The 9,610-nt window shown below is 43.4% G+C and overlaps 1 long non-coding RNA gene across 1 annotated transcript in view; it reads right to left on the bottom strand.

Moving 5' to 3' along the window:
• Positions 1–2,439, bottom strand: part of LOC121035301 (uncharacterized) — a 14,975-nt gene extending 12,536 nt beyond the window's left edge. The window contains exon 1 of the long non-coding RNA XR_005792840.1: positions 2,366–2,439. This is a non-coding gene — a long non-coding RNA (uncharacterized LOC121035301). The remainder of the gene's footprint in view (positions 1–2,365) is intronic.
• Positions 2,440–9,610: the final 7,171 nt, after the last annotated feature.

Below are 9,610 nucleotides of genomic sequence, written 5' to 3'. Positions count from 1 at the left end.
AAAGAAAAGAAAAGAAAAGAAAAGAAAAGAAAAGAAAAGAAAAGAAAAGAAAAGAAATGAAATGAAATGAAAAGAAAAGATGTTGGGGAAAGGGGTATATTTGTTGAGGGAATGAATGAATAACTGCTTACCCAGCAAGTAGCCCATTTGGTCTGTTTGAGATCTCACTTTTCCTAATCCAGAGTGTGAGTCAATCAGAGTCAATAGCAGGCAATAAGTGAAGTGATCAATATTAACTTGGCAAAAGAGGCTAAGAAATTTGTCCTGTGTCACAAACTAATACACAGGCCATGGCTAGATCATCATCTTCCCTCTCTGAAGATCCTATTGAGAAAATGTCTAAAAATTCTATCTTTCATTCTGCCCATTTTCAACCAAGGAAAAACACTTGGTGCAATTTGTAGATGCTTTGCAAGAGCTCAGCAGCTCTGCTAGAAGTCATCAAGAAAGCTGTTTGTTTCCTTCTGTAATTCTGGACTCAGTGCATTTGTCTCAGGCTCTTGGTGATCTGGGACAGCACATTATGTGATGCCGTCCAGGGCCATGCCACTTAGGAAGTTTTGCTTATGTCAACATTATGCACTGTACACATTTTTTTTCCTTTTGCTAGGGGCAGCTGAAAGTAAGTGACACTAATTTCTATTCTGCAGTTATCCAAATATTGCACTCACAACACAATCCATAAACATAATGACTACTCATCAATAAAGCAGGGGGATGTGTGAGAAATTGTAATTGTCACCCCCCAAAAATTTAAAAAATAAAAAGAAACAACAAAAACGCTGGCAAATGGTAGGTCCCTTATCTTAATTACAGGCTTATTTGCATTTAAATGAAGGTTATTCTATAATTACTACTGAATGTTTTGTGTTGGAGTTGAAATACCACTCTGCAGGCTGTCAGCCCATTTCCTTTTCATTTTCTCTTGTCATTCTTCTTCTCTATAATTGTCTGACATAGGCAGGCGCAGAGAGGTGCTGGCTCTTAATTCCCTTTCCAAAAACATCACCACCTCAGGGCACCTTGTAGATTCTGGGGCATCTCGCTACAGTCCTTCTACAGGATGGTGCCAAGAGAATTAAAGAAACCTCCCTCTACCTGCAAAAAACAATCTCCAGATCTGCCAACTTGGGAGCAGAATTAACTTGGCCTGACTATGCATTGGCTATGATGCTGAGAATTCCCTCTCCCTCCCCTGTGCGCACATCACACCCAGCACAAACATTAGCATTCATCAACAAATACAGTCCATTCTTGTTACCTGTGGTAGTACTGTTCTATAAAGTCACCGTGGACATGAATTAGAAAGCAATGAACCATTGCTCCTAAGGGAAGTACAGGACTATGTTCCTGTAAGCCTTTGGTCACAAGATTTTTGTTAACCCATCAATACAAAACCTTATTTTATGCTCAGAGACACTTTGTTTAGTATATATTGTTGATTCATTAATATCAAACTCACAGCCAATAGCACCATAACTCATACGTGAACAAAGTTCATTTAAACATATATATTTCTCCATAAACACATAAAGCCTTCTTGCACATAGAATCACTGTGTGACTCTCCAGCACTATGCTTGAGGGCCATTTTACACAGGAAAACACCAATAAAAAACACAAAAGGATTTTTAAAAACACAACAGACCACAAAAAGACACTTGTTTAAGAGGACTGAAGCAAGAAGGCAGAGCATCATCTTGTTTAACCTCAACTGGGAACATGTGTATGAGGTGACTCACATTTTTCACAGTTCTGCATGTCTGTGAATAACTGCAAAAGCATCATGGGTATCAATTTAGGGGGTTACAAATAAATTTTAGTGAGCAAGTGAATTCACAAATATGGGACCCATGCAAAGTGAGAATGGGCTGTGCTTACTGAGCATCTCCTTTATGTTTACCACATGTGAGATGCTCCCCAGAAACTAAGAGAGCATGTAGTCCTCAGATTGGAGGGGGTGGGTGGAAAGGAGCTGGATGCAGAGAGAGAAACTGACAAAAAATATATAAACAAGAAAAAAACAATAAAAGTTTTAATCGTGATAGTGCCATGAATAAAACAAACCGAAAAAGGATTGAGATGGAAATAATGAGGGCAATAGGAAAGGGTTTGTTTTAGATATCAGATGGCATTCATGGTAAGATTCAAGAGACCCTGAAGAGTTGGGGGAGGGATGGAGACAGAGGGAGGAACATCAAGTAAGAAGAACCTGACCCGGGGAAAGGTATATTCCATAAATTTAATCAGTGGGACTAGAGACTGTTGCATGTGAAGAAAAAGGGACAGTATGAAATGGGGTTAGAGGAAGGGCAGGGGCTTGATCTGGCAGTGCCTACTAGAGGCGATAAGACAAGTGTACTTACTTATTGGTGCTCATCCCACTGGAGGGAAGAAATCTCCTAGAACCTAATAAGGTGCAGGTACTCATAAGCTTGGCTGACTCACTCACCAGAATGCCTGCAAAATACGATGGGTATATCAATTCAGGATTGAGTTTTACTGCATATAACAGAAAAAAAAACCCAAAATATGTTAGCTTAAACAAGATCATAGTTTATTTTTCTCACTTAGTAAGAAGTCCAGATGTAGGCAGTTGCTGATATTGGTTTAGTGGCTCAAGGATGTCCAAGTTGAGGTCTGTGGAATTTGCTTGATTTTGCCTCAAGGTTGCAAGATTGCCACTCCAGCTCTAGCCATCACATCCTAGCTCCAGAATGAGGGAAATGCAAAAAGTGTATGTATCAACTGAGTCTAGTCCCTCTTATACAGCTTTCCTGGAGGCCCACCTGATGACTTCCACTGATATCTTATTGGCCATACTGTGCCATGTGTCCACTTCCAGGTGCAAAGGAGGCTAGGAAATATATCTTTTATACTTGGATACATTGCTTCCCCTAACACAATTGTGTGTAAAGAAGAGGGGAAAATAAACTTTTTCAGCAACTGGTAGTCTCCATTCATTGGGATTAGGGGCACACGTTCCAGCCAATGCCTTGGAAGTGGTACAGCTTCAGAGATGAGGGACACTGGGGCCATATAATAGATTTAAATAGTGGATATGGAACTTGAAAGTTGATGAGGAAGATCCATTAAGTCAAAATATCTCTATCCATTTCTCCTTAGACCAGTAGCCCTTTCTATTGCGGATGAGGGCCCCTCATAAACCAGTAACAAATGCAAGAAATTAACACGCACACAGCCATGTTCAGTCCTAACACTGTATTGCGAATTTGCTTATTTATGGTTTTCATCAGTCAATATAGAAGTCCTTATGCCTAGGGCGAATGTATCATGGGGAAGATATGCTTTGAAGTTGAAAGAAAGGGAGAAAAAATAGAAGATCTAAAACAGGGCTATTGTCAAAGAGATAGGTCCTAGACAGACAAAAATTAAGAGGACCAAATCAGTCTATAGAGTTGAGAAAGGTTCTTCTGAGGAAGTGACGCTTAAGCTGTGACCTAAGGATCAATAGGAATCAATTAAGTATCAGGGTAGGGGAAAGCAAGAAAATTCCAGTCCCAACATCCTTTGCAAATGTTAACGAATGAAAATTAAATCAGGACAAATGTCGTGCTTAAATGATAAGGGGAGCAAAGAGACCATCTTAGTTGTCTTTGCTAATTTATCAGAAATTCAAACCTATTGGAAAACTTCTTGATTTCTTGGCTTTTTAAGGTCATTGCTGGACAGATGCCAGTGCTAGTGCTTTGGGTTTCCTTAGCTCTTTATGTTCTGCACTTTATGTCCTTTGAGCTGAATATTTACCACCTAAGCCTAAAGGGCAGGTAGAAAAGCAACCTACTGTGTGGTTTGGCTCAAACCTGCATGGAGCAGGTGGCTCTTCCCCTGCATGGGACGGAGAAATCTAATACCTTTTGCTAGCCCCTGCCAATTCTGCTCCTCCCATGCTTCTACCTGCTGGGCCTCATCCCTGTATATGGGCAGGTAGGCACCTGGCACAGCAGATGTACCCAATGACCACAATACAGATGTCCCCAGGCATCTCAATGTGTGTGTATCCTCTACCCAGCTGCCAGGGAGGGCTTTCCAACCACAGATTCCATGATGCCTTTTCCCTAGTCAGGAACCACCAGTGGCTTCCCTATAAAACAAAATCCAATCTCTTTAGCATAACTTAAAGACCCTCCCCAATCTATCCTCATCCTAATTTTCCAGATTCACCTCCCACATTCATCTCCTGCTCTCAAGCCACACTGACTGCTTGCCACTTTCTAAACACGTCATGCTCTATTCTTGCCTCTATATCCTCTTCCTGGCATGCCACCCTCACCCCACTCCTCATCTGGCACTTTAAGACCCAGACCTTATGTCACTTCCTCTGTGAAGCCTCCCACAATGCTCAGCTAGTTGTTCTTTTTGCAATTATTTCTTGCAAATATTTATTCATATATCTGTTCTCTCCTGCTGTACTGTAGGCTTCTAAAATACAGGGGACAATTATAACCATTTGTGCACCCTCTGCATCTTGCATAGAGTCTGGCACATCCTAGGGCTTCAAAATCACTTGTTTCGTAATTAACCATGGTCCAATGAGTGTGCATGACTTTGCAGTATGCAGTGGTATCCATCTTCCTGAGAGCAGCCACCTCTAATGGTTCACCTCTGGTCCCCCACCCTGCCCTGAACTAGTGGAGAGGTTCCTGTGTGGCACCCCTACAATTACCTGCTCCACTGTGTTGGCACGTTCTGCTTTGGCACCCTCCCTCCCACTAAAATGTTCCCAGAACCTGAGTTCTCCAGCTTTTTTGAAGTCCCCGTGGAATAAGCAGCAGCTGAAAGACGAGGTAGATGAGGGGGCTTCACAAGGATCCTAAGTAAATCCGGGGCTCCCTGACCCTGACCTCACCCCATTTTATGACTTCCACCATTCAGGGCATTTATAGTGTGGGAGGTTGTGCATGACTGCAAAGAATATCCTTGTCCCTGAGCCTCTCTTACCCTCCCCCAGCCCCACTGCACACTGAAGTCCCATCCCATTGTAGAGGGAAGAGAGAGCTGTTCTCATCAGCTCCCCTGGGGAGCTGGGGGCTGCTGCGCCATTGTTCTCCTTCCTCTCTACCATGCTTCCCCCTTATTATTTTCCTCCATGCACACAGCCTCTTCATCTCCTCCTCCTTTGAAAGGAGCCTTGGCACGTTTCCCCTTGCCCCTAACAGGTGTGGGGAATGACCCTGGCCCTCCGCTGGGGGCCATTTGCTGTGATGCTCCAGCTTTATAGAGTGTCATTTGTATTCAGTCCTTCCCTCTCTTGCTCTTGCCCAGTGTGTTTTGATGAGCTTCTCTCTGCACTCATATTGTCTCAGTCGTTAACCACTCATTTGCAAGTCTGTAATTTACTTTTGATCATTCATTTTATGAGGCACACAGGGTAAAAAGCCGATTCTGTTCTTTCCTTCTTTTTCTCCTCCTTCTTCAGTCTTGTTTGCAGCTAGAGATTTTCTCCAAGTCCCAAACCCTGTTGCCTTATCATCTCACAGAGAGGCATGTGCTGCCTTGACATTCCTAGGAGAGATTTTCCTTCTGCTTCACCTTCTGATGTGGTTCATTAGCTGTTCTCCCCCCTCCCCCTTAGGGATTAGCTTCTCTGGGAAATGCAATAGTTGGTGGAGGCAATTATTTGTGGGTCTATTGATATGATAACCCCTATTGACAGCAGGGGAATCACTGGCAGAACTGATAGGATTGCTCTGCCACGCACTAAACCCCCAGGAGGAGGAGTTACAAGCTGAGGCCCAGCAATGCTTTCCCAAGCTGACATTTCACAGCCATTTTTTGTTCAGCAGGAAACAGCTTCAGCCCAGGATGAGAAGGCAGCTGCCTGCCAAACAGGGGCCCTGAGTATCTGGCTGTGTTTTCCTCCTTCCCGTGGTCATCAGAATTTTCAGTGAATAAAAGCTGCTGCCTCTCTCTTACCAGAGGGGAGAAGAGTTGGTGGCAGGAGAGGCGTAGACTCATTAAGCCCAGTTTTAGCTGAGCTTCCCAGGTTTTCCCTATTTTGTTTTCTTCCTCTTCTCTTAGGAAACACTTTCCCTAAAGCAGAAAGCAGCACTTACATTATCCCTTGTTGCAGAAACATTCCAGACTGGCAGGATCACAGGAGATCTGTGGGGCCTGCAGTCACCTCCTGGCATCCCCTTCCCAGACATTCGTTGGGTCCCCAGACTCCCTTCCTCCCCTGAGTACCCACTATGGCTCTTAAAGCCTCAGAAGTAAGGTAATTTTGGCTATCCTATCTTTCACGGATGTCACTGTATTGGCCAAACTGGGAACTTTTGAAAATGAAAAGAAGCACTAGTAACAGGTACAAAGGACAAAAATGGATAAACCTGAAGTCCCTGTTTACCAGACTCCCAAATCGCTGAGTGCTGGGTTTCAGTGTGAACACAACAGGTGAAGATTCCTTCCCTCTCCCAAAGTTGCACTAGGGACAAAATGCTTTTGAGTTGAACTTGAAAATGGGCTTTCACATAAAAACAATGACATAAGTAGGGGTTAGACTGAATAGTTCATTATGAGCTATGATGTCAATTTTTCCTTTGAGAACATGGTCTGCATTTATGCAAGAATTTTCTTTTTTTTTAATGTTTATTTATTTTTGACAGAGAGAGACAAAGCATGAGTGGGGGAGGGACAGAGAGAGAGGGAGACACAGAATCCGAAGCAGGCTCCAGGCTCTGAGCTGTCAGCACAGAGCCAGACGCGGGGCTCGAACTCACAGACTTTGAGATCATGACCTGAGCCTGAGATGCTCAACTGACTGAGCCATCCAGGTGCCCCTATATAGAAGGATTTTCAATAGGTGCCACCTTCTGCTGTGATACAGTAGTTTTGCTGTCAGTTTTTAGATCCCTAAGTTTGCCTCAATGGTCTCAGACAACCCACCACAGATCAGTGCAGGAGCCATGTACCCTTGAGTCAAAGAGTTGAATGCAAAATCCCTGGCCAAAACAAACAAACAAACAAACAAACAAACAAACACAATTCAGGTAAAAGACTTTCTCATATATTCAGCACACACTGGGTATAATGAACTTCTGAGTTGCAGTTCTGAGCTACTACAACCTCAGGGTTTGAGTTCTAATCAGGAAATAACATTCTACAGACACCTTTTTAATTAGGAAGCCAGCACCAAGATATCCCAGCCAAGATGAGAGTGCTAAAAACTCATTTTGAGGGCCCTGAGCAGAGCTGGAACATGGCTCAGAGGATGTCATCAAAATTTTAAGCTGAGTAAGGAGCTTATTCTCAATTCCTCTTTTTTGAGGGGCCAATCTTTAGAAGAACTATCCTTTGGAGAAAATTAGTAAATCTAACATACCTTTATTGTTAATTAGTATCCCTGGATCAAAAGCATCTTAGAAGGTGAATTTACTGCAAAGGAGCTTTCCACATGGGCCTAGGACATTTTGAGTCTAATATCCACTAAACACAGCTTTGTAGAATTGCTGGCCTGTCATAAAACCTACAATAGCCACATCAAAATGGCATCCCAAGGGGCGCCTGGGTGGCTCAGTCGGTTAAGCGGCCGACTCCACCTCAGGTCATTATCTCCCGCTCCGTGAATTCGAGCCGCGCGTTGGGCTCTGTGCTGACAGCTCAGAGCCTGGAGCCTGTTTCAGATTCTGTGTCTCCCTCTCTCTGACCCTCCCCCGTTCGTGCTCTGTCTCTCTCTGTCTCAAAAATAAATAAATGTTAAAAAAAAAACTTTTTTTATTTTTTTTTTATTTTTTTTTTCAACGTTTATTTATTTTTGGGACAGAGAGAGACAGAGCACGAACAGGGGAGGGTCAGAGAGAGGGAGACACAGAATCGGAAACAGGCTCCAGGCTCCGAGCCATCAGCCCAGAGCCCGACGCGGGGCTCGAACTCACGGACCGCGAGATCGTGACCTGGCTGAAGTCGGACGCTCAACCGACTGCGCCACCCAGGCGCCCCCCCAAAAAAACTTTTTTTTAAATGGCATCCCAAGGCTTATTCTTTAACTGCCCTATGTGACGTGGCCCCCTTCCTCTGTGCAGATTTGCTTCCCCACAGACCCCAGGAAAAGTCCTCCCCTAGGCTCTTGCCAGTCCAACCAAACACAGAGTTTAGTTGGTCCTACATTGGGATGTGGTACTCTCCAGCACAGGATGTACCCACTTCCAGGACCCAAGGCAAGTTCCTCTCCCTGGCACCCTAACAACCCAACCCCATGTTACTTCTCCCTCTGTAATCCCATGGTGGTTATATTCACCCATCCCTTGTTTCTGCCATTTCAATATATGTCCACTAAGCCACTCCAGCTATATAAATAGCTCCTTTTATGGGGTCAAATATTGGCAATTCTATATAAATAAAACATTCATTTCTTTCCCTTTCTTTTCACCCTCCACCCCATATCACTAATGCTAGGTTGTGGCATAGGGGCTCAATACACACTAATTAATTGGTTAATTGATTCATCATTTGAAAAACACCCTCATCTAGTGTACCCACATGTATAACTATTTAGTATGGACAGAATACTGCCTCGTGAAAACTTATGCTACATGACAATATCTACGTATCCTAATTGGTAATGATTATTCAGCAGCTGGGCCCTGGGTGAGAAGCAGGATCCCAGAGCATGAGATGAGAGGCTTTAGCTTCTGGCTGAAGGTAACAAAGGGTGAAAAAAAGAAAGGAGAATGAGCAAATGGTGTGAACCTCATAGAAAGTGAAGACTTGGTTAGACAAATAGCCCAGAGACTCAGACCTGAGATGCTGTTCTCATTCCTTCACTGAATTCCAAGCATTTGAGGAGCATATGGCATGTGCCACTTGCTTGCTAGATGGGGCACACACACTTAAGAATAAGGTAAAACCTCTGTCCTTTGGGAGCTCCCAGCATGGTCTGGGAAATGTGGAAAGAGCAAAGCCTGATCCATTTTAGGGGAGCTACAACATAAATGCAAATAAAAAGCTGTGGTGGAAAAGGAGATAATTAATTCTTCCTAGGGGAACCAGGGAAAACTTCACAGAACATCAAACTTTGGAGCTGTGTCTTTAGGGATGAGTGAGTGGATAGAAAGATAAGAAAACAGGGGAGGATATTTCAGGTCAAGAGAACAACATGTGCAATAACAAGAGAGTAATATGGAACCAAGGGCAAGTTGAGAAACTAAATTTGCATAGCCAGGGGCCTAGAGAAGCTGAAGAAAAGCTCAGTTTGGATTGAGGGATGGTCAAAAAGAACAAGAGAGAAAACACAGAATATTAGAGAGAAAAAAGGAACAGGAATAAGATGGTTATAGATGGTCGAAGAGATGGAATGAAAGCTCCAACGACATCTCCAAACCAATCCTTCCATCTCCTGTGGACCCTGGCTGCCAAGTGGTACTTCATATATATGCTCAGGGTGTGCCCTCTAATCTGTATTCCTCCAGGAGTATTAAATGGCTTTCAGTCACCACAACTGTCCTTAGAAGTACATTTACAAAGTCTCTAATATATGCCAAATGTGCATTCAATCTAGGGATGCAAAGTCAAAGAAGAAATAGTATTAACAAGTACTGCTACTAGCTTGTGATCTAATCCAGTGGGTGGAAAGCGAAACTCCTTTATGTGTG

The sequence above is a fragment of the Herpailurus yagouaroundi genome, unplaced genomic scaffold, assembly GCF_014898765.1.
Source record: "Herpailurus yagouaroundi ecotype Mexico unplaced genomic scaffold, PumYag 161, whole genome shotgun sequence".
Taxonomy (NCBI): Eukaryota; Metazoa; Chordata; class Mammalia; order Carnivora; family Felidae; genus Herpailurus; species Herpailurus yagouaroundi.
The sequence above is the reverse complement of the archived record's forward strand: the minus strand, read 5'-3'. Positions and strand labels throughout refer to the sequence as shown.